This window comes from Sapajus apella, unplaced genomic scaffold, assembly GCF_009761245.1.
Source record: "Sapajus apella isolate SASKATOON/1434 unplaced genomic scaffold, GSC_monkey_1.0 scaffold31, whole genome shotgun sequence".
NCBI classification, from domain to species: domain Eukaryota; kingdom Metazoa; phylum Chordata; class Mammalia; order Primates; family Cebidae; genus Sapajus; species Sapajus apella.
The window spans coordinates 7,213,123-7,239,049 of record NW_022436971.1 but is presented as its reverse complement, the minus strand read 5'-3'; the positions used below and the strand labels follow the sequence as shown (position 1 = coordinate 7,239,049).

At 36.6% G+C, this 25,927-nt stretch overlaps 1 long non-coding RNA gene across 1 annotated transcript; it reads right to left on the bottom strand.

Annotated features, from left to right (window-relative positions):
• Nucleotides 1-1,059: 1,059 nt before the first annotated feature.
• Nucleotides 1,060-20,926, bottom strand: LOC116561994. The gene is made up of 3 exons (XR_004273701.1): nt 20,749-20,926; nt 15,763-15,766; nt 1,060-1,073 (listed from the first exon to the last, which is right to left on the bottom strand). It is a non-coding gene; the product is annotated as an uncharacterized LOC116561994 (long non-coding RNA).
• Between the last annotated feature and the right edge of the window lie 5,001 nt (nt 20,927-25,927).

Sequence of the window (25,927 nt, the reverse complement as noted above, 5' to 3'; positions counted from 1 at the left end):
AGCAGGGTATTAAAATACAGTACCGTGAACATTTTACCCTGAAGCTTAGCTGCCTTTTATTTTAGAGAGGAAAAGGTAAAAACTTTGGAATATGGTTGTGTAATGTAGCATAATGCAGTATAAAGAGGAATGCCTACATATTTAATACCCCACAAATGGAACTTCAGAAAACCACAGTAGCTCTTAAATGGTGCATTGCAAGAATAAAAACATGATCCAACCCTGAAAGCATTCCTGCTGGGTGGCTAGATGTTACTGCCTTTTAGGCCTGACTTTTCTCAGGGGTAAGGCAGACCTTGTACAGCCTTTTATAGAGTGAGGCCTAGATTGTTCCATTATGCTTAGGAAAATATGAAAAACGAGCTAAGTATTTCAGCAAATTTTTAAGCTAATTGAATCAGTAAGGCAGAAGCTAAGAGTGGGAGAATTTCTAATTCTGGTCCTTTGCTTTCGGCAATGATATTGGAAGCTAATGCATAAAGTATGAGTTATAAATGCCTGTTTACTTGTCTGCCTTCCTCACTAAACTGAGTTGCTTGAAGAAAGGGACCTTGGCTTATATGAATGCATATTTCTATCTGTATAACTAGTATATGAATGGAACATAATGGGCCACCAGTGATTATTTGTAGAATAAAATAGAAAAAATAATTCAATAGAAAAAAATCTTTAGAGCAGAGTAAAATAACAAAAGCAATACATGAATGAGAGGAAGAATGAGGTAACGTTTTCAGCATAAATAGTAGGAATTACTAGCATGTGAAATGAAGGATTCCTTGGTGCTTGTTAGCTTTCCTTAATGTTCTGTTTAAAATGCATCCATATTTGTTGGACCCTTATTTTTTGTACTGGGAGGAAATCTTGTAAAATTGGGGTTTTTACATTTCAACAAAGATGGAAGCTGATCCTAGAAATTAAATACAAATTATCCCAAAAGTATCATTCTTTGGGAAGCAGTATACAGGATGGAGTTGTCTCTTGGGACCTTTAGATGCTTCAATTTAAAACTTTTAAATTTAAAACTTCAATTTAAAACTTAAAACAAATACAACTTTTTACTACCCTTTTATTGACTGTTCTTAGGTTGGCGTTTTCATACTAGTTTTCTTCCGATCCATCCTAGGGAAAAGTGGCTTGATGTAGCATAGGGAGAGAATACTAAAGCCCTGGAAATCACTGTATTTGGCATTCTGGGGTACACGGTGGGTTCATAGATCAGAATATATTTGAGTGTGTGTGTGTGTGTGTGTGCGCGCGCGCGCATGTGTATCTATTTGGCTTGTCTATTTGGCTGACTTAATACTACACATTAAGACTTGGAAATATATAAAGTAAAAGAAAATTAGAGGAAAGCTATTTTATTCTCTGCTTTCTGATATTGATTTACAACATCAAAGCAAAGACACAAAGATTGGTGAGATATTTAGCAATCAATTTTCTATATCTGTTTTTAAGTATGTTTCTGGTTTATAACTGGTGTCTTAAAAATTGGTATGTGGTTTAAATGCAGATTTTACACTTTAAATTGAGACCACCATCTCAGTTTTGAAGTAGGAAATTCCTAAGATAACATTATTTTATAAAAAATGAGGTCCCTCAAATGGTAGACAATTAATCCCAAGGCTTTAATTGTCATCTAAAAGCATAAAGAATAAAGTGTGCCATTTCCTTTTTTATCTTTTTCTTTGGACTTTGTTTTAGAGAAATTAATTTCCTTATCAATTCTGCAGACATAGTGCTAGCTTATATCTTCAGAGTGGATGCTATCAGTTTTAGTACATTCACTGAAGTTAAACTATCTACATTGAGTAGGAGAAGGGATTTTTTCTGGCATTAAACCCAAACAGAATCGTAGTAAAATTTATAATAAATCCACTTCATTATTGCATTATATAAATGCTGTTAATCTTAGAAATGGCTTTTAAGGTGGTGTCCTTTTTATATTTTGATACCATAAACATAAAACATGACAGAAAATTGGAAAAATGAAATTCATTCATTGGAGTGTGTTGTTATGGTTGTGTTTTTCTCCCCTGGCCATTTTAGAGGTTAAAGCTAAGGAAATGTCTCTAATTTTGATGTTCATTAGGTGCAATCTAAATATGTTTCTTGGTAGTAGAGATTATGTGGAAATAACTTTTATTAAATATTTACTTTTGAGATTAGAATTCTTAAGCTTCAGGTACATTTGTAATCATTACTTAAAGGCGGAAGAAGTTGCTTTGTAAAATTTAAATCTGGAAATGTCCCTGATTCAGGAAAAAAAGAATGAATTTATCCTGGGTCATCCAGTATACTTAAAAATTTCTTTTAACAACAGTTATGTATTGAATACTACAGAAAATGGGCTGGGCCTGACTGCCTTTAACAGGTGCATAATCTGTTCTCTTCTTACACCATCTCCCTATCCAAACATCATGTTAAGGGCTTGGATATCATTCTTCTTGGCCATAGCATCCTGTTTATATGTCCATCCCCAAATTTTATTCTATTAATTAGGACAAAATATTGAACTGCATGTTTGTCTTTCCAACCAGTCCCTGAGATCTTCAAAGTCAAGAGCAGTGCTTTAATCTTGTGTTCCAAGGAAAAAAATACATGGATCTTGACAGTAAATAAACTATCCCATATTTTGGATCATTAAATTGTTTCCTCTGCTCCCATTTTGCCTTATGTAACGTTGCAACAGATTTTTTTTTCATATTAAGCTTGGTTTTCTTTGTCAAATTTTCTTTGTATAATAATAATAAGCATTTACATTTATATTTTGTGCTTTAATTATATTGCTAAGTATTTCACCTGTGTTACATTAATCAATCCTCATAGTAATCTCTAAATTGATTACTATTTTCTTTTTACAAGTAACTTAGTATTCAGAGAAATTAACAATTCATCCAAGGCTACACAGTCAGTAAGCAAATCCAAAACTATTTGATCCCAAAGCCTGTATTATTATACATTATTCTATATTTACTTATTTTCTGATAGTAGAATAAATAAGTCAAAATTAAGAATAATAAAACTATTAGTTTTGCTAATGAATGTGATAAAGATCTAAGATTCTTGAAAAACTGAATGTCCTACAGGAAAGGGAACATAATGTTTTGCTGCAGGTGTCAAAGCTTTGCATGGGGTAGCTTCCTTAGCACTTGACATGTGTGCCTTCCTATGTGGTCCTATGGAGAGTTCTGTACATGTGCTGAACTGGAAGTACAACGTGGCAACTCAGCACTATAGGTCATTCTGGCCTCCATGTTGTTCTAACACACCTTCTTGACAGAGAGTAGGTCAGAGAAAAAGGTGTTCTCTGTTAAGTGACACCAAGAGCACCTAGTGATCCAAGAACATCTCACTCTTGTAGCATTGAAGTCAGGATGTCAGCTTGGTCCATGCATTGATGGCCCCTGGCGTGTTTGTGCCTTTTCTGAGAAACAGTGAGGGCTGCTGCTTTATGCTAGCCAAGGACACAACTTTGAAACACAAATATCAATGTGTCTCAAGTCATAAAGCAAGGAAATAACGATTGGCCCAAGGAAGCTAGGTGACCAGTATAGACCTTCCAGAATTAATCCCCATGTGACCTATGTCCGGCTCTGTCTGAGGAGGATGGGCCAAAAGATTCACTTACTCAATGCTTTTTCACATTTGTCTGAATCTCCTAATAAATGTAGCATACATAATATAGCATAAAAGATGCACTGAAAGGGGCGAATGATACTGGAAGAGAAAGTGTCCTTAAGATGGTATAATGGAATGCAGAGACAAGACCTGTGATAGCATCATGGAGTAGCTGGTGTGTTTCTAAGTAAAATTTATCTTTTGCACAGAGGCTTCAGTTTCTTCATTTATAAAATGAGGAGGCTGGGATAAAATAATCTGTTACAATTCTTACCTGATTTTGAATTGTTATCATGGAGTATTCTATAATAACATTTAAGGGCGGGTGGTTCTGATTTAGACTGAAAGTGTGTTCAAATTCTTGTTCTACAACTTACTAACAGTGTGACTTTGATCATGTCACTGAATTTTTATGAACCCCAGTTTCTATTTCTGTAAAATGGAGCTAATAATACTTTTAAATTTTTTTTCATGGAAGGACACAGAGCTCAATGCCTAGTACAAAGTCATTCTATAAGAAATGAAGACATGGTAATGATGATGATGCCGTCAATGATTCTGTTTACCCCAATTTTTCATAAAAAGTCCCATCAGATGTTCAGTGTCAGTGTGCTGTATACTGTATGTATTAGTTTCCCAGGGCTACTATTATAAAGTACCATAAACTGGGTGACTGAAGCTATCAGTAATTTATGCTCGCTATTTTAGAGGATAGAAGTCGTAAACCTAGGTGTTGGCAGGGTTGGCTCCTTCTGAAGGTTCTTGGGTAGACTCTGGGCTATGCCTTTCTCATAGCTTCTAGTGGCTGCTGGAAATCCTTGGCATTTCTTGGCTTGCAGTTACATCCCTCAAATTCTGCTTCTGTCTTCCATGGCTGTCTTCCCTCTCTGTGTGTATCAGAGTTCTGATATCTTCCTAGGATCTTCTTATAAGTACAATAGTCATTAATTGAGGGCCCACCCTAACCTAGCATCACCCCATCTTAACTTGAATACATTGTCAAAGACAGCTATTTCCAAATAAGTTCAAAATTCTAAGTTATCAGGGTTTAACACTTCAGTGTATCTTTTTGGGGAACACAATTCTACACAAAATAGTCTATGGGGAACTGTACAAATATAAAGCAGTGAAGTTATGATTTCTGATAGTGATGATCATAGGTTACATAAAATCAGAATACAAACAAGTTACTTAACTGGGTTACCTCGATCTCTTCACATGCCAATTGCTTCTAGAAATCAAGTCAGTGAGGATTTTGTTTACACTCAGTGTCATGGATTACCAAAGTCATCTGAGTTTTCCAATTTTGGGGAATAGTCTGTTATCCTAAATGAGTTTTGATTTCCCCCAAAATCTGTGTCTTGCCTATCTTTGGAAATGGTGACTGCTGAAGACAGTTAAATTATCCTGGAACTCAAAAATAACCCATTTTCAAAATAACTACTAATTGTTTGACTGTCAGGCCCTGAGTCAGATGATTTATTCTTATTCAATGGCCTGCCTCTAGTGTGGCTCCTCCTGATAGCTCAGAACTGCTTCACTTGCACGTCGGCCCCACTAGCAAGAGCTAGGTTGTAATGCTGCATGACAAATCACAGCACCAAACTCATTTACTTCCGAACCACTGTGCAGGAGTCCCTTGATTTTAAACCAATCAGCATGATGCCTTCAATTGCCATTTCCTTAGCAAGTGTGAATTTGTGGGCCATAGTTCTCAAAGCCCTCAAGATATACAGTCTCCACAAGGATGCCAAATTAATATGACATTTAGGAAGGGCTCTAAGCTAAGAAAAATATCATTCCTAGGAACCTCCAAGTATCTCCCTCCCCAAACACATGAATTAATGATCCCATGTGTGAGTTGCAGGGCCAGGAGATGATGATAGCTGACAAGCTATCTTTGATTTATTTTCTCTTGTGTCCAATACACTTGGAAAATGATATTTTATTCTTTGCTAAATTGGAACCTCAATTCTACCAATGAATGTCTAAGGTTGGCAACTATCTACTGTTTTACTGTCTTCTTCTCTCATAAACATATCTGAAATGTTGTCTGCAGATCTAGCTTTGAGGATCAGCATCGTTCCAAGGTCAGGGCATGGCACAGAAGCTTCCTTGTTTCCATTAAGGATTGATGTAACTCTGGCCATTCCCCTCTATTATTTTATAAAAATCCCAGGATTTATTCAGCCCTTTCTAGGATCTTAAATCTTTATTTCTATCTATCATTTATCCATTGACCTATTTATCTATCATCTATCTGCAATAGTATGTTATTTTTTTGAATATATAAAATATTTTAATGAACTTAAAGTTTTGATAGACAAATTTGAAATACTGGAAGTATATATGGTGATAGATTTATTTCCAGAAATAGGAAGCATCGTTTTCTTCTTGAACTTCAGTTTTCCCAGTTTCCTTTTGTTTTCATTATCCCTGAACTTTTGAATTCAGTGGACTCTTGGATACCATACTAAATTTTAATCTTCTTGATATTTTACCTATTTTCTCCATCATGGTACATTTTTTCAGATTTCTACTCTTTTTGCCTTTCTGTTTTCATTTCTCTCTCCTGCCTGCCTGGCCTCCATCCTTGCCTTCTTATCTCCTTCCTTCCTCTTCTGCCTCTTTTATAATTCCTAAAGAATGAAAAGTGTACAATAAAAGAAGTAGAAGAAGAAAGATACAAGAAGGAGAAAGAGGAGAAGGACAAGGAGAAGGAGGAGAAGGACAAGAAGGAGGAGGAGGGGGAATAGAGGAGAGAAGTGGGGAAAGAGAGAGAAAGAAAAAGACATAAGGGAAAGGAAAAAGAAGCATAAAGTGGTAAAATGAGAAGATGGGAACAGGAAAGAAGACAATACCTAAACCTACAAGGCCTAATATTAGTGGGCAATATATTTAGCACTGAATGATTGTCCAGTGAACACTAAAAGGGAAATATGACTAGTTGCAACATATACATTGTCGCTAAACATACAATCATGCCATTTACGTAACAAAATGGAAAAATATTAGTTCGAAACTACAGTAAAATAAAGATTTCTTATATAAATATCAGCCCCAAAACTGGCTTTTAACTAACCTAAAGTCTGGATGTAATCATTTCAATTCAATTTGAAGTGAAGCTGTCCACTTCACTGAGGCAGTGACCACTCAGTGCAAAGCTACATCTCCAAGCTCTGCTGCAGGAAGGCTCAGTAGTAAGAACACAGAATCTAGAGTTCCAAGACCTGGGCTTACAAGTTTTTATCACTCACATGTTCTATGACCTCAGGCAAGCCTCCTTGTCTCTTTGTTTCTCAAGGAAATAATGAAGAAAAAAAAATCTTATATACATACACGTGTTATCATTAGCTATTAATTATTGTCATCCCAGATTGTTACGTTTCAAATACATTTTAAGTCTCAGATAACACCATTTTGCAGTCCACTGTAACATTGTTAAAATATTCAATTCTATTAATTCAATATATTGACTATTTCATGAAAAAACTTTAAATGCTTTTTAAAAAATGTTCAAGGGCTTTTATTTTCTGGTTTTCAGGTAAAATTCTCGGCTCACAGATGTTACAAAAGTACATATGGAGGGCATCCACTGCAACAGCTCAATATCCTTTTAGATTACGTTTTAAGAAAAAAAAAGAGAACAAAAAACTTATAACAACACCTGCTATTCAGCAGAATTTGACCTGACCCCTTTCTCCTTTTCTTGTTATTATAAACATCAAGCTCTTTAAGTGAGAGCTGTTTAAAGGACTGAGGGTTGTGAGTGTTCCTTCCTAGATCCCAGATGCACTGGGAGACGGATGGGCTTTTTGATCTTTATTTTATGAGTGTCTGATAAATTGCCTCTGGCACCTGGCAACTGAAATTTCACTATCTGAAAACTAACCCTCATGTCAAACAATGGGACCGGCCTCAGCCTCTCAATTGAGGACCTCTGTAGCTGGATGGAGGATGCCTTCCACTTCCTGGACAGGTCTATCACCATGCTCAGGGATTTACATACTTGTAATTTCAGAGGAAAGGAAGGATTATTAAAGGCTTTATATGCTATGCAAAAATGTGTTTTTTGAAAGGTTTCATCATAACTCTCATTCTAGGATTTTTGAGTAAGTCAATTAGAGACTTCATCCCACTGCCTAGACTGAAAAAAATGCTGGTAACAGGATAAAGATTTGCAACTCTGGGTCATGAGCTTCTCCTTACTAGACTCCATCTGTGTGTTGATATAAGAAGAATGCAGGTGGTCTTTTTCTAGGAACAGCAAAGCTATAAACAAAGTCAGCAGCTCAGCCTATTATCAGCTTTCTTTTAACATCTTATCTGGGGGCAAGATTAACTCAACCCCAAGAAAGGGCTCTATAGTTTTCTCTTTTTATAGAGCTTCAGATATGCAGATATTTTAATTTTTAAGAAAAGGGAAAAATAATGAAATGATATAAACACTCTCATATTGTATTGCTTCTTCAAAGGTAGGGAAGCCTAAGAGAGCAATGAGAAACAAAAATATTAATCATCCTATAACTTCCAATGAATATGTCATCATAGTGGGAACACAGGTCCCGTGACTTGAGACATCTATGTTTGTACCATATAACCATTTGTCACTCTTTTTTCCTCTTCCTCTCCTTTTCTAAACCTGTCTGTTTAGAAATAGTTGTTACTCCTGGAAGACAATATGTGTACATTTGCTCTGTTCTCCCGATCTTGGAGGAAATTTGTGTTCATCTTTTAAAGTTTTCTTCTGGGTTGCTCCTTTAATTAATTTTTGAGATCACTTACAGAGGTCTAATCCTGCTGGCTAGATGGAATTGAGTTTGGACATGCTAAAGTTTTGTTTCAGTTTCTTACTATCTCTCAATTTCTTTCTTTCTTTTTGTAGCCAACAAGAGATTTTTAGGTTAGGCTTGGCTGTCTGAAATATAGTAATACTGCTGTAAAAACAGAAATGTCCTAGGTCAATCATTTACTTACCTAGCAGCATTTATTTATTACTAATTGAGCAACAAAATTTATTATACTCAATTCTGAGTGTAGAGGAGTAAATTGGGTATATATCTTGCCGTCAAGGGGCTCATAGTCTATGTGAAAAACAAATGTGTACACAAACAAGTAAAAGACAGTTTTTGTCATTGCTTTTTTAGAAGTCTATATTTGGAAGAATGAGGCTATAAAAGGGTGAGAGGGAAAATTTACAGGTGACATATATGCTAAGTCTTGAAAATTGAGGAGATATTCCTCAGGTAATAAAATCCAGGCAAAAAGAGCAAGCTGAGCAATGCATGGACTCTTGAAACGACATGAGAATTGGGGAAAGCAGGAAGCAGGTTGGAATGAGTGGATCACTGAGCTTGTCCTAGTGAAGGATGGCACATCCACAGAGGGGCTGTGATTCATCAGTCCTGGCAGGGTTTGGATGCTGCAGTGACCATTCACAAGTAAAAAAATAAAATTCAGAGCTTATGAATCTTTTTTTTTTTTAAGTGACATACAGGATATTTAAAGATACGGATATAAGTTGGTTTTGAAAGAGAAATTATTCTGTCACTAATGTACATCCAGGACTTTCAAAGCCCTATGATCTGTCAGGTGGTGAAAATAGAATCTTAGGGTGAAATTCTAGGAAGAAGTCAAGGCTTTGGGTTAATGTCAGCAACCAATAATAAATGTGGATCCTAAAGTTTGGGATTCATGTTGGTTTTGGCTTTTACACAATGAAACAATAACAAAGCAACACAAAGGTGGGGTAGGCATGATGGATGGAGCAATAGGCTGCAGGGCCAGAGACTGGAATCTGCTCCTGGTTCGGCCACCAAAATACTTGATGGATTAAGGCAGTTTCCTGACCACTCCAGGACCTTCATTTTATATTTCCCCTTGGCAACACTTATTATACTTGCCATGTTTCATGTGTGTATATTCCACTAGATTCTAAGGTCCAAGAGCACAGTAGACATGTGCTGTAAGTGACTTATCTGCATGTTTTCAGAGCCCTGTCAGCTCAGGCATGTGGATATGCTTCCAAGGCTTCAGGCTTCAGGTTTTGCTTAGCTTATGACTTCATGTTAGAGGTTCCTTCCTTCCTCCCTCCCTTCCTACCTCCTTTCCTTTCTTTTTTCCCTTTTTGATACTGTGATATACTCTATAGAACAGAGACTGAAATGTACCATTCTCTTGCCCAGATGCCTCTGAGAGGGTGAATGGAAACGGCTTTCTCCATGGGGCTCTAAGGAGTTTGAACACATAGTTTCAGAGGTGTCTTTGGACGATCCTACAGGGCTCTTAAACATCTCCCTGTGGAAGAGAGCAGTCCATGCTGCCAACTCCCAGATTCTCATCCTGGGAGACTGGAAGACAAGACCCTGTGTCATTACCTGTCCCCTGTGTGCTGCCAGTACACATGTAGATATGGACTCTCGTTAAACCTGCGGTCACCTCAGCGCTGAAAAAGCCAAACCCTGGTTTCCTCTGAATATAACCATTTAATTACTAAAACCAAAATATGAGTGATATTTCCTTATTAATCACTCCTTCCAACAATCTAAAGTCAGATGGAATTTAAAGTACTGGGTGAATTGACTTAACATACACACAACAATGAGAATAATGCAAACTCATAAAAACATATTGCTGTGTCTTACATATCAATAATTGATAAGTATAATATAAACTCTTGGTTTTAAAGTTTGGCTCTGTAAGCTATGTATTGAGCTCTCCCAAAATATATGAAAGATTTCAGAATGATAAGAAATCCAGTTAGTTGTTTGTACTGGCATTTAGAGTGTCGACTAGAAATTGCAATTTAATAGCTATGTTGTTTTATGTGTTTATGTAAAAGAAGAGTGCTCATAAAAGTAAGTATTGGTTTGGGAAATAATCAGCTTAAAAAGTTAAAATGGCTGCACTCAGCCTTCCATCTGGCTTTTCTCTTCTGTCTCTGTGGGTTAGAATAAGTGAAGCTGCCAGGGGCAAGCAGACCCCTATTGTGTTGAGTGGAAATGGCATGTTGCTTTTTTTCTTTTTTTTGCATCCTTTTTGTTGTGGGTAGTTAAACTTGGCTTGGGATCCAGGAATGCCTCAAAAATATTTGCCAAATGAAAGGAATGTTTACAAAGTCTGCTGACATGTAAGATCTTTAGCTAGGTGACCTGGGAATTAGGCATTGCAGATTAAATCATATAATGCATTATTTGAAAAATTTGCTTCCTGTTGAAGAAATCAGGCAAGAAAAACTGAGAGAGCAAAGACAAGGGCTGCCACTCCAACCAATGTCATCTCTCCATTAGTTAGGGGAAGGGTGGCATGGGATCATACACACAGAGGATGTGCTGTGCATTTGTGTGTATGTGTGAATGCATATGTGCTGTGAGTGTAGAAGTGCATGACACATGTGTAATGTGCAGAGGCAGCTTACTCTAGGTAGAGAGAAATTGGAATCCAGTGCTTTTTGTATTGCCACTTTCCCTCAGAATCCAGAAGTACAAACATCTGTAATGTGTCAGGGAATGCAGACATTTGAACATGTCTGGTTTTGGTATCATTAAATGACCAATGAATTAAAGTAAGTGATGGGAGGAAAGTATGGCTCTCCCTACTTTACAGATAAGCTGAGATTGAAGTGTGAGATGGTACGGTCTAGGCAGGTTAGAACTGGATGACCTGCTGCTGATGAGAAGTAGTTGAAAAATAGTTCCATTTTAATTGTTTTATTGTCTACTTTATATTGTCAGAACTTCTGGGACAGAAGAGTTATGAATAACAAAAGTGACATAACCCATGTGCATAAGAAGCCCCTGTCAAAAGGCATGAGATGCTTCTTTGGTTCTATCACATTACATTTAGCAAGATCCTCTCTTAGAGTGTCTGAAAAATTATATAGGAAGGCCTCATATGTGTTTTTACCACACAGTCTGTAGCGAGGGATTTAATCAAAGGTGCAGCAAACAGTAATACTTAGAAATGAAAGAACCAAAGTTCAGTCTTTCTAATGTTTAAAGGATTGTTTATGACCTCTAGAAGGGCAGGTGTTTTCTTACTTTTGGAATCTCTTTAGACAGATGACAAATATGTTCCTGCAGTTAGAGGTTCATTCATGCAGTGTGATCATTGAAGAAAGGACCCAGTCATCAGAGAGGCCTGGGCTAACATTCTGGCTTAATCATTTATCAGCAGAGTGGTGAAAATGGATTTTATCTGTGTCCAACTCTCAGTTCTGTTGCCCACAAAATGACAATAATATACCTGTCACATAGTGTTGTGTGATTTAAGGAAGATAATAAAAATTTAAAAGCTTAATACAGTGCCCGGTAAGTCCTCAATAATGATTCACTTTTATGGTTTTAATCATACATCATCAAATTTAAGACATCAACAATGATAACTTGACCACCAGATTTAATGATAACATGGGGGGGATACGGCTTAAGTATGTTAGTTTTATTGTATCTTTAACCACTAACATACTCTAATCCATATAATACCTATTAATTTCCTCTTTAGGTTCAACATCAATGTTTGAGGTGAATCATGCAAATATCCAGTCTAAACATTTTGTGAATCAATTTGGCCACTAGGGATTACAGAGAATACCATTTGACTTCTCCTTTCTTACCTCCTGCTTGTTATTTTGACACAGCACCTTTACTACTGACAGTGAAATTTGAGGTTTGTCATAGGAGACCAAGTTACCTCTTTCTTCTTCTTTTTGACTAATTGAATTACTTCTCACAGAAAGTCCAGTAGTTTCTTTTGAGAGAAGCCAGAACATTTCTGACAAATTTCTAATGCTGGAAAGACAGTACTTTGTGTCTGGGAGGGCATAGAAGAGCTTGGGAGTCAGTTTGTTTACTTGTCTGTCATCCTGGCTTGGGCCCAAACTACTGGTCTTTGCTAATTTTGAAAAACACGGAATTTTGCTGACATTTGTTGAATTGTCTGATGTGACAAGCAATATGCTTACATTTTAAGCAAACAAAAAATACTTTTCTTTTAATGTTGCTTTATAATATAATCTTGAAATATTTTAAGCAACAATTGGTGTTATAAATGTAAGCTTAAATCTGATTATATGTGATGGCATCAATGAAAATGACTACTTAGAGATAATTATTGGTGAACTACCTTGTAGTTGAGCTATATTCACAGATGAGCAAACTATGAAAATTCTCTCATAATCATCACTCTACTGACAAGTTGCTTTTGACAATGAATTGTAAGCTGTGTTCAGTTTTAAAAACAGCATTTTTGAAGCACACAATGCTATATACCTATATCATAACATTACATTGTACCCTATAAATATTTGCAATTATAATTTGTCAATCACAAAATAATAATTTTTTAAAAGAAAACAAAAAGATTAAACTGTATCTTTTACATTGAAAAAATAGAAGAAATATAGTGTTATTGATGGCATGTCCTAGCTTATTCTAACTCTCATATATGACATTTCCTCAAATGTTTATCCTCTGTAAGGAAAATGCATGTGGGTATACACTTGACCCTTGAGTAACTCCAGGGTTAGGAGCACTGGCCTCTCTCTACCAAGTAGTCAAAAATCCACCTATAACTTTTGACTCCTTAAAATCTTAACTACTAATACTCTACTTTTGACTGGAAGCTTTACTGATAACATGAACAGTTGATTAACATGTTGTTAATCAACATGTTAGTATGTTGTTTGTTACATATATACTATATTCTTACACTAAAGTGGGCTAGAGGAAAGAAAATCTTATTAAGAATATTATAAGGAAGAGCAAATATACTTACTATTCGTTAAGTGGAGGTGGATCATTATCATGAAGGTTTTCATCCTTGCTGTCATGTTGAATAACTGAGGAGAAGGAAGAGGAGGGGCTGGTCTTTTTGTCTCAGGGATGGCAAAAGAAGAGGTAGAGGAGGTGGAAGGGGAGTCAGGAGAGGCAGGTACACTCCCTGTAACTTTTATTGGAAAAAATCCACATAGAGTGGACCTGTATGGTTGAAATCCATTTTGTTCAAAGGTCAACTGTGTGTATGTATATTTGTTTGTTTGTTTTGTTTTGTTTTCTTCTGTGCTTCTGCAATAGCTCATTCTACTTGATTTTTTTTTCTGTTACAACACTTGGCTAGCGTATCCATGGAGATGGGCCCATTAGCCTCTTTGAGAATTTGAGCTTTAGAAGAAGTGTATCACTTTACCGTAGACCCAAGAATGAATTATTCTTTTGCAAGCATATTGCAGCTTAAATTTCATCTCTTGCCATTTGGTGGTTGTGTAGCTTTGGTCAAATCACTGATCTCTTGTAAAACTGTTTTCTCATCTGTAAAATTGCTATAGTATGCATTTTTGGGATTACATTTGGCCTATATGCTCTACTATTAGATTGTTTCTCCATTTGCTAGCAGAGATCTGGGTATGGTACCCAGTAAGTTTATTGGTACCCAATAAGATGATTGACACAAATTATTAAAATAATGGCATATAGGCCGCTGCTTTGTAGTCTACAAAATGTTTTTTGAACACTAGCTTAATTTTACAACATTACTGTGAGACAAAGTAGTAATAATTTTATTAAATGACAGCAGATTTGATTTAAAAACACAGCTCCTTATTTTTAGTGCAATCATCTGTTACTTCCTCCTTACCCCTTTTAGTGCAAAATTAACTATTATTTTGAGCAATTAAAAGCCATATTTGATGCAGATCTCTATTTATATTGTATTATTTTAGTCTAACTAATTTTTGAATAAAGGTAGTTTGCTATCCAACAGGAAACTGAAGATACGTGTTGGTCTTATTTAGGCCCAAGAAACATTCAAGGAATTTTACTTGCAGTGAGTTAGGTATTTCAAGAAAGCGTTACTAGGCTTTCACAGTTCAAAGTAGAGGTAAACAGGCTGGGGTGGGAGTTGTGGATAAGAGAAGTGTATTCAGAGTCACCTCATTTAGCCCTGTACATAATACTACCAGAATATTACTGTTATGGTTTGGTTATGTCCCCACCCAAATCTCCTCTTGAATTGTAATAATTCCCACATGTCAAAGGTGGGGCCAGGTAAAGATAATTGAATCATGGGGCAGTTTCACCTATACTGTTCTTGGGGTAGTAAATAAATCTCATGAAATCTGATGGTTTATAAATGGGAGTTCCCCTGCATAATCTCTCTTGCCTGCCACCATGTAACAGATGCCTTTTTCCTCCTTTGCCTTCTGCTATGGTTGTGAGACCTCCCCAGCCATATGGAAACGTGAGTCCATTAAGTCTCTCTTTTTTTTTTTTTTTCTAAATTACCCGGTCTCAGGTTTGTCTTTATTGGCCATGTGAGAACTGACTAATACAAGTACCCTGTGAATTTAAAACCTACTTTTGAACCTCTGTGAGGTAACGTTGCAACTAGATATTTTTTTCCTGTCATCTTCTAACCCTAAACTTTTGGTACTCTGTGATCCAAGTGCGATATCAGGCCTTGAGCCTGGATGAGTCTCAGCCCTGGAATCACTAGTTGATTTTCTATGTGCAAAGTTCAAGCAAAGTGCAGGGTTTTTGGAATCCAGCTTTGGTGCATCTCACCCTGTAACTATGATATATGATAAAAGGAAAAATTGCAGCCAAACTTGACTATGTTCAAAGCAAGGTGCTAGTGAAAGGATGGGATGGAAAATAAGTCCTAAAGGATTAATGGCTCACGATAAATGTTTTATTATAAGAGCTTGTGAATGATTAGATAATTCTTATTCCAAGAGTAGAATTTAAATATTTCTGCCTGGATTGTTACCAGAGTAAATAAATCACTTAAGTATATAGTTAATAGTCAAATCTTTATGTGCAAAAATAAAATATAGGAAAGGTACTTTTTTCTTGTAAATAATAAATGTCTGATTTATTTACTGCTTATTTTTTAAATAATATTTACTGCTAGTTGAACCAACTTACTAAGAAAATAAAAACACTTTCAGTAAATCATAAAAGATATTCCATTTGACACCTATCCATTCAACAAAATAAAAATAAAGTGTAGTGAAGAATTTTCTGGCTGATGTACTTGTTAGTAGAACTAAAACATTAATGAAATAGATGGCTCATTTGCAAAAGTATAACTATTCTAGGACAATTCTCCCCTCACTAACACCCACACGATTCCCACTGAGTGTAACACGTGCCTGTTTGAGGGTAGAATCCAAATATGGTGTCCATTTGAGCTAATTTTCTTTCTCAGTGTGCTGAGGTCAGATTCCCTTGGATGACCTTATGAATCCAATTTATAACTTTAATAGCCTGGAAGCTTATGTACCTATTGATTTAAACATAAGGAAAAAAATATTGCTATCCTAATCTAAAAGTGTGGTTGAAATGCCTCTTGTACCTGGATCAGTGATTTGGCTTTACTGGTTTTCACTTAACTCTTTTGTCATTTTCAGATACGACTGTTATAAAGAACAACTGTTTTATTCTGATCACATTTTTACACATTGAATGTTGTCTTCCTTCTAAGACACTTCAGACAGTCCTTGTGAAACAAAAAGGTGGTTATCTGAAAAGATAAAATTATCTTGTGAAATTCCTTTGTAACCTCGGAAGTGGTTTTTAAAAAATGTTTTTATTTCAATAGCTCTATAAGTGGTTTTTTTCTTACTTGGATGCATTGTATAGTGGCAAAGTCTGAGGTTTTAGTACACATATCATCTGAGTAGTATACATTATAATTATACCAAACAGGTAGTTTTTCATCCCTTACTCCCCATCCAACCTCCTCCCTTCTGAGTCTCCACTGTGTATTATACCACTCTGTATGCTTTTCTGTACTCATAGCTTAGTGCCCATATGTGAGAACATGCAGTATTTGGTTTTTGATTCTTGAGTTACTTCACTTAGAATAATGGTCTCCAGTTCCATTCAAGTTGCTACAGTAGACAGTATTTCATTCTCTTTTATGGTAGTAGTATTCTATGGTATGAAATACTACGTTTTCTTTATCTACTCATTGGTTGATGAGCATTTCAGTTGATTCCATATCTTTGCAATTATGAATTATGCTGTGATCAACATATGTTTGTAGCGATCTTTTTTATTTATTGAATTCTTTTCTGTGGGGTAAATACTGGTAGTGGGATTGCTGGATCAAATGGTGGGTTTGATTTTCATTTTTTTGAGAAAATTCCATACGTTTTTCGTAGGAGTTGTGCTAATTTATATTCTCACCAACAGTATATAAGCATTCCTTTTCACCACATCCACACCAACGTCTATTGTTTTTGACTTTTTAGTAATAGTCATTCTGGCTTGGGTAAGGTGATATGCTATTATCATTTTAATTTGCATTTCCCTGATGATTAGTGATTTAGAGCATTTTAAAAAATGTTTCTTGGCCATTGTATATCTATTCATGTCTTTTGCTCACTTTTTATTGGGAATATTTGCTGTTTTCTTGCTGACTTCTTTGAGTTCCTTGTAGATTCTGGATATTAGTCCTTGATCAGATGCATAATTTCCAAGTATTTTCTCCCATTCTCTAGGTTGTCAATTTCAAAGATTATTTCTTCTGCTGTGCAGCTTTTTAGCTTAATAAAGTCCCACTTATTTATTTATTTTTTTTTGTGAGCATTTGCTTTTGGGATCTTAGTCATAAATTCTCTGCTTAGGCAAATGGCCAGAAGTTTTTCCTAGGTTTCATTCCATACTTTATATGGTTTCAGGTCTTAGATTTAAGTATTGAATCCATTTTGAGTTAACTTTTGTGTATGGTGAGAGACAGAGATCCAGTTTCATTCTCCTGCATGTGGCTGTCCAAACTTCCCAGAACCATTAATTGAATAGGATATTCTTTCCCTAATCGATGTTTTTGTGAGCTTTGTCAAAGATCAATTGGTTGTAAGTATTGGGATTTATTTCTGAATTCCCTATTCTGTCCCACTGATCTGTGTCTACTTTTATACCAGTACCATGCTGTTTGGATTATTATAGCCTTGTAGTATAATTTGAAGTTCGGTAATGTGATGCCCCCAGATTTGCTCTTTTTGCTTAGTATTGCTTTGGCTATTTGGGCTCTCTGTTGGTTCCTTATGAACTTTGGGATTGTTATTTCTAAGTCCATAAAAAATGACGTTGGTATTTTCACAGGAATTGCATTGAATCTGTAGATTTCTTTGGGCATAGTAGTCATTTTTATGAAATTGATTCTTCCAATCCATAAACATGGAATTTATTTCCATTTGTTTATATCATTTATGACTTCTTTCGTCACTGTTTTATAGTTCTTTTTGTAGAGAGCTTTGACTACTTTGGATAAGTATATTCCTAGGTATTCTTTTAGCTATTATAAAAGGGATTTAGTTTTTAATTTGATGCTTAGCTTGTCCATTGCTGGTGTATAGCAGTGCTACTGATTTCTGTACATTGGCTTTGTTATCTGAGGCTTTGTTGAATTCATTAATAGAACTCTTCTGAAGTGGTCTTTAGGGTATTTTAGGTATAAGATTATGTCATTGGCAGATAGCAATAGTTTGATGACTTCTTTTCTAATTTGGATGCCATTTATTTCTTTTTCTTGCCTGATTGCTCTGGCTAGGACTTCTAATACTATGTTGAATAGAAGTGGTGAAAGTGGGCATCCTTGTCTTCTTCCAGTTCTCAGGGAGGATCCTTTCGACTTTTCTTCATTCAGAATGATGTTGGCTGTGGGTTTGTCCCATATGGCTTTTACTATTTTGAAGTGTGTTTCTTCTGTGCCCAGTTTGTTGAGGGTTTTTATCATAGATGAATGCCAGATTTTATCAGACTTTCTCTTCATCTATTGAGATGATCATGTTTTTTGTTTTAAACTCTGTTTATGTGATGAATCACATTTATTGACCTGCATATGTTGAAGCATCCCAGGAATAAAACCCACCTGATAATGGTCAATTTTTTGATGTGCTGTTGAATTCAGTTTGCTATTATTTTCTTGAGAAGTTTTGCATATATATTCTTAAGATATACTGGTCTGTAATTTTCTTTTTTCATTATGTTCTTTCCTGGCTTTTGTATCATGGTGATATTGGCCTCATAGAATGAGCTAGGAAGGATTCCCTCCTTCTCAATCTTTTGGAATAGTTTTAGTAGAATTATTACCAATTCTTCTTTGACTGTCTGGAAGAATTTGACTGTGAATCCATCTGGCCCTGGGCTTTTCTTTTGTCAGTTTTTTTAATTTTCATTTTAAATTCCTGAGTCAATCTCACTGCTTGTTATTGGTTTGTTAAGTATTTCTATTTATTTCTGATTCGAATTAAGGGGGATGTAACTGTTCAAGAGTTATCCATTTCCTCTAGACGTTCTAGTTAGTGTGCAGAGAGGTATGGTATTTATAGTAGTCTCAGATTCTCTTTTGTATTTCTGTGGTGTCAGTTGTAATGTCTCCATTTTAATTTTTAATGAAGCTTATTTGAATCTTCTGTCTTCATTTCCTGGTTAACATAGATAATTTTGTTTATCTTTTCAGATAACCAGCTTTTTGTTTCATTGATCTTTTTTGCTGTTTTTGATTTCAGCTTCATTTGGTTCTGCTCTAACCTTTGTTATTTCTTTTCTTTTGCTACCTTTGGGTTTGATTTCTTCTTGTTCCTCTAATTCCCTGTGGTGTGATGCTAGGTTATCAATTTGTAATTTTTCAGACTTTTTTATGTAGGCATTTAGTACTATAAACTTTACTTTCAGCAGTGCTTTTGCTGCATCCCAGAGGTTTTAATAACTTTTGTCACTGTAATCACTCATATTATTAATTTCATTGTTAACCCAGAAATCATTCAGGAGCATATCATTCAGTTTCCATATATTTGAATAGTTTCAAAGGTTCCTTTTCAAATTTATTTCTAGTTTTGTTCCATTGTGTTCTGAGAAGATATGTGATATGATTTTGATTTTTAAAAAATTTATTGAGACTTTTTTTGGTCTGCCGTATGGTCTTAGAGAATGTTCCACGTACTGATGAGAAGAATGTATATTCTGCAGTTCTTTGGTAGTGTGTTATGTAATATGTTAGATCCATTTGTTCTAGAGTGCAATATAAGTCCAGCGCTTCTTTGTTGACTTTATGCCTCCATGATCTGTCTGGTGCTGCCAGTAGAGTGTTGATGTCTCCCACTATTATTGTGTTGCCATCTATTTCTTTTCCTAGGGTCTGGTGGTAATTACTTTATAAATCTGGGAGCAAATGCAGTTACTCTGAAATGTTCCAGAAAGGCTGTCTCCAGATGCACCCATGCTGAACTCCCGTGGGAGAAGCCCCAACTCTTTCTGCAGTGGTGGGTGAGGGGAAGAAGTTTCCTTCTCTAAGACTCTTCATGAGCACTGGGGCTGCCTGACTGTGGGGTACAGCTGCTGACTTTCCCCATTGAGTCCAGCACTGCACCTTTGCTTCGGCTGAAAGAAACCTCCCACAAGACTGAAGACCTGCAGTCTGGTTTTCTCAGTTCATGTGCTGCTTCCTTAATTCGGTGCACTTTCCCTTTTTTCACAGTAGACCAGAGTACTGTGAATCCTGTTGCTTCTCTGAGTCTACCTGCGGGGGCTGCCATACTCTAGGCTGGTGCTAGGTAATGTCTGCAAGGGACCCTGTGATGTGACCTGTATTCTAGTCTCCCAGCGGCAGGTATAAGCACCACCCTCCTTGTGAAAATACAGAGAAAGGAAGTAAAAATTAGGTGTGTTTATGTGTTCATACATGAGGTGATATAAGATTTAATGCCCTCAAAAAGATGTTCGTTGTCCCATTTGGTCCTGTTTTCCTAAAGCTTACACTGACACGAATGTAGTCTTTTATAGGATTGTGAATGGGAATGATATCTAGTATCATTCAGAGGATAATCTGAATCACCCACCTTGTTTAAGAGAAAATGGGTTGTTTAAAATAAATATTTATCACAGATTTCCTTACACTATAAAATGATTGTTCACCATGCATAGTAACTGATATGGTTTGGCTGTGTCCTCACCCAAATCTCATCTTGAAGTGTTGTTCCTATAACCCCCATGTGCCATGGGAGGGACCCAGTGGAGGTAATTTAATCCTGGAGGTGGTTACGCTCATGCTGTTCTCATGATAGTGAGTGGGTTCTCATGAGATCTGATAGTTTTACAAGGGGACTTCCCGCCTTTAGCTCCCCACTCCTCCTTGCTGCCGCCATATGAAGAAGGAGGTACTTGCTTCCCCTTCCACCATGATTGCAAGTTTCCTGAGACCTCCCCAGCTTAGTGAAATGATGAGTTGATTAAAACCTCTTTTCTTTATAAATTACTCAGTCTCAAGTATTTCTTCATAGCAGCCTGAGAAAGAACTAATACAGAAACTTTTGCTTACTTTCCTGCAAATCTCCTTTCTCACCTATGACTTAACCAACTAAACATATAGAAACTTCCCTAGAGCCCCTCCTTACTCCTTATTTTTGTTATATGTGATTTCAGCTTGTCCATTCAGATACCTTCTGTTTCTCCTATGAAAGAATCCTGTGTGTGTATATACATATGTGTACATGGACATAGGAAATTGTAATTAGTTAAGATTTCCTCTAACGTGGAAATTTTCCATCATCTTTACTTAAATGTCTTCTAAAATTTAGACATCAAAAGGCATGCCTAATTTTTAACTTTGCAAAGTTAAGTGTACTGTAAATAATCTGTATGTTATTCCTTCCCTAGTGCCTAGAAGAATGTCTGACAAATTCTACTGGGTAAGAGTTGTGTGATAAACTCAATTTAATGTGATGTTCTCTGTGGTCCTTTCTAAGCTTAACTAACATTCACAGATTTATTGACTCAGTGATTTAATATGTATTTGAGTACTACTACGTGAATCATACTGTTGTAGACAATGGGATATAACACTGAAAAACATTCTCCCTCATTAAATTTCCATACTGGTAAAGAGTGATGGATAATAATTATGCAAATGAATAAACAGGTAATAGAAGTAGTGAGCCAGGAGGTGTGATAAATGTTGTGAAAGAAAGTACAGTACAGTGCAAGGCATGGAGTTGAGGTCTTTTTTTAAGATAGGATGGTCAGATAAGACTTTTCTGATAAGATACCATTTGACTAGAAAACCTGGAGGGAGTGAAATATTAAGTGAAGCATATATTCACAAGGTAAGCACTGCAGGCAGAGGAGAGGCAAAAGTGAGAGAGTGATTTTGGGTGTAAGAAACAGCAAGTCCACAGTGTTCCGGAGCAGAGCACAAGAGGTAGGTGAGGAAGTTGGGAAATGGAGAGATGTAACTGGAGTTCAGCTGACGCAGGGCTTTGAGGGCCAGGGTGGAGACGTCAGAAAGCCATTGGAGGATTTTGATCATAGGAGTATCAAGATCTTGACACTGAACAGCAAAAAAGGAGTCAATTTCACTGTATGATCATTTAAAGATGTAATTTAAATATATATTTTATAGGATCTCTTTGATCACTTTGTGAAAAATATACATTTGGGATCAAGTGTGGAAACACATTCAGTTAGGAGGCATTGGAAAAAACCTGGTTGTATGATGATGGTTGCTTGTACTAGGGTGGCAAAAAGTGCTTTTATTCTAGAAATACTTCAGTGGTAGATTCAAAGTAATTTACTGAAAGATTGGACATGAGGTATGAAAGAAAGAGTCAAGGCTGACTCTAATTTTATAGGGGTAAGAGTGAGCTGCCACAACTTGAAGAATGGAAGTTTTATTTCCTAAGATGAGGAACACTTTAGGAGAAACTGGTTTTAGGAAATGGACAGGTTAAGTTTGGGGTTTCTATTAGAATTCAGATGAGAATGTTAAGAAAACATTGGGGACTAGTGTTTTATTACATCTGGACTGGAGGTATACGTTGGCAGTCAACAGCATGTAGATGGTGTCTAAGTCTGTGGATCTGGATAGCAGCACCAAGAAAGACAGAGTAGAAAGAAAAGGGATGAGGTATTGAGACTGAGCTTTCACATGCTTTAGCATTTAAAAGTTGGAAGGTGACTGGAGGGATACAAAGAGACTGGAGAATAAGAGCAGTCAGTAAGCAAGCATCAACAAGGTGTTTGTTGGTGACAATTGAAAGTGGCTATTTTGGTTGATTGTGGAAACAACAGCCCAATTGGAATGGATCAAGAAAAAATGGGAGGAGAGAAGATGGGGATCAGAATTATGACTGTTTCTTCCTAATGGTGTTATAAAGAGAAGGATAGAAATCTGGTGGTGGCTAGAGGGGATGTGGGTCAAGGGAGGAGTCTGGGTTCTCTCTTTTGTTTTTGATTTTAAGACGGCAAATGATTTGACATGTTATATAATGTGGAAGGGTCCAATAGAGAGTGACAGCAGTAGAGATTTATATGTGTGCCTTTTGACAAAACATTTCTGTTGACTGTCCATAAAACAGATGGATTTTGGCATTAGGGCGCCTCCTGGTCCATGGTGGGTGGGAGTTCCCTTTGCACTTTGTAACAGAGTCAGCACTGTGACAGAAACTCACACACCACTCCATTTACTAAGCTAATAAAGAGGGCAATCAAAGGCCCATGTGCTCACAAGGTAGGCTGGTACAATCAGAAAAGGAGATTTATGGACTAAAGTGAACCACAATATTAAATGGTCACAAATAACATTTCCCTGTTGCACGTACTTTCTACATATCCTAAGGCCCTGTATTTTTAACTGCTTTTAGAGAATTCATTTGAGTATCATTGTGAGCTTTTGTTAACTCAGGATCAATAACCCCTGGGATAGCAGAATCTCCTAGGTGTGTGTAATGAATTGTCGGGGGCGAGGTGGGGAGTGGGGGGCGGGACGGGACCTGTAATTGAACCCTCTTGAAAAGGGTAGAGCTCAAGACTGGCCAGGGAGGGGACAGTGCCTCTTTCTGTTCTGCTGTTCTATGGCTTCCCTCTGGCACTGACATCCTGTGGTTTAGTGACTGCAGAAATAAGATTTTCAATAGCAGAGAGAAACTGTTCTTCCTTTTACCTAGGAAACAGACTTGTGCTTTCTCCTATGTTGGGTGTATTGTAGCTGTCAAATTTCCCCTCAGAAAATTTAGCCCTTTTTGACTTTCGTCTCCTTCAGATGTCTCCTTTGCTTCAGATGTCTTGTCTAAAAGAATGTTCAAGTACCTTCAGTCCTATGGTTTTATCAATAGAGGCTAAAGTTTACTTTTGCCCAATCTATAACAGAAAATAGTTTTTTACATGTGTGTATGTGTATCTTGTTGAAGATGTGTTTGGCCTATTTATAGAAACTGTCATTTCAAATATGAGAAGCACCTGTTTTTCTAGAAACAGCCATCTTATCATTAAAGTAGGTTGAGCAGGGTCTGGGCAATATTCTGATAGTTAAGTGATTTGTATGCACTTAGGTTTAAAAAAATGCTGCACTTCTTTATATCGTTGATCCACTTCTACACTGACCATAACACTGGCAAGTAAGGATGGTGATGAAAAGTGGTTTCAATGAATCAGTGGTCAGTAGCACTAAAAGAATTCCTGGCCACCCCTGACTGCCAGGTGGACCTAGCAATCAGAGATGTAGAGATAGTGTTATTTTCCTTGTCCTTATTTGTCAAAAACTTTAAAAACAATAATTCACTTTCTTATCTTAAAAAAATTAAATAACAAAGGACTATTCTCATTATCAATTAGGAAGCACTAAGCATAATCATGAAGATATTTGGGGAGCTAGAAATCTCCATAAAAGTGGGCTTTTGCATCATTCAAGCTAATCCCAGTGTTTTCCTTTGATTACTTTTGGTACCATTTAGACCACTTATTGTATCATCTTGTAATTGCCCTGAACAGTTTTTCATCAGAAAAGTAGTTAGTTTCTCTCGTTATTTGACACAAAGTGTAAAGAAAAAGTATTTAAAATGTCAGGCTACTTTGGTATGTTATACCACAAAGGATGGAACAGATGTTTTTTAAATAAACATCAGCCTGGTTGTGCATTGTTGAGACACTGAGAGAGCATTTTTCAGAAGCAGGGGCAGCTCATGAATTTAGAGGAGGCTTAAACACTGTACTTTCACATAAAGCCATAAAGAGTTGGCAGAAGTATCAGGGACCAATGAATGGGCACAGAACTGAGCATGTTATAACTCAAATTGCCAATAAAAATGTCAACCTTGAATCTGAAGCAAATAGTTTTGTAATTCTGAACTGAAAGCATTTTTTAATTGCTTTCAAATGGAAAAACATCACATAATTTAATAAAATTTATCTTCTTTATTATCAAGAAAGCCATTATTGCAGCAAAGGGAAGTAGAGGATTTAAATGTCATTCCTAGCATCTAATTTCCCAGCTCTTTTATTGGGATGTTATTAAAACAAGACCAAATGGACTTTGCTACAACCATAAAAGCCAGCCAAGCAACAAAAGTTCATCTGGGCAGTGTAGAATCATGAAACATGGCCTGTGGCTATAACCAGGCTGGTGTGGGGTGAGGCATGTGCTCGAAGCAGGTGTTATATGTCAGGAGCAATGTTTTGGCATTCTGGAACTTGTAGAGCCTAAAGAGCAGCTGGACACAGGGAGAAGCATGCCAGGGACCATGGCTATCTTTGTATCCTAGAAATATTTTGGTTCTTTAATGCACATTGTGAATCAACTAAATGCTTGGAAACAAACAATGGTAAGAATGGGCTGGAGTCCTAGGCAAGGGCTGATTGGAGAGGACGTTTTCTCTGCTGAAAAGCAGGGCCACTGTCTTGTTAGGTGGATACTTGGGTTCCTCGTATAGACCTATTGAGATAAATTCTTGGGCTAGCAGGAGGGCAAAACAGCTTGTGGATGATGGAACTATTTAGAGTAAAATACTTACTAATGAGATAGAAGGTACCCAGGCACCTTTGGCTGTGAGGAGGGTGACGTCATCACTAGGAAGGCATAGAAAGGAAGTTAAGCATGTTTAAAGTGCTAGATATTACACAGAGTGCCTTACTGGGAGTTGTAGTCCTAGTAATAAATAAGATTTTCTAAGAACCATCTGCCACACAATGCTTAACAGTTTGTATATTTTGTTTGATTTACAATAGTCCTCTGAGGTCTTATTCCCATCTCACAGATGGTTCTAAAACCCAAGTTTGTTCTGTGCTTCTTATTCCCTGGTTCATGCTCTCTTTCATAGGTGCCATGGTACATACAGTGCCAGCTTGGTTTCCTTTGAAAAGAAACAGTGTTACCTCCCAGTTTCAAAATACTATGGACATACATAACTGTAAGACAGTTCTTTGGGTGGCCTTAGAGTGATCCAATTCCTCCCCCCATGCTCCCTCTTTTTCGCATGTAGCTCTCAAGAATAGCTATAGACTGTGCTAAGAATGCAACATTATGAGATAGAAGG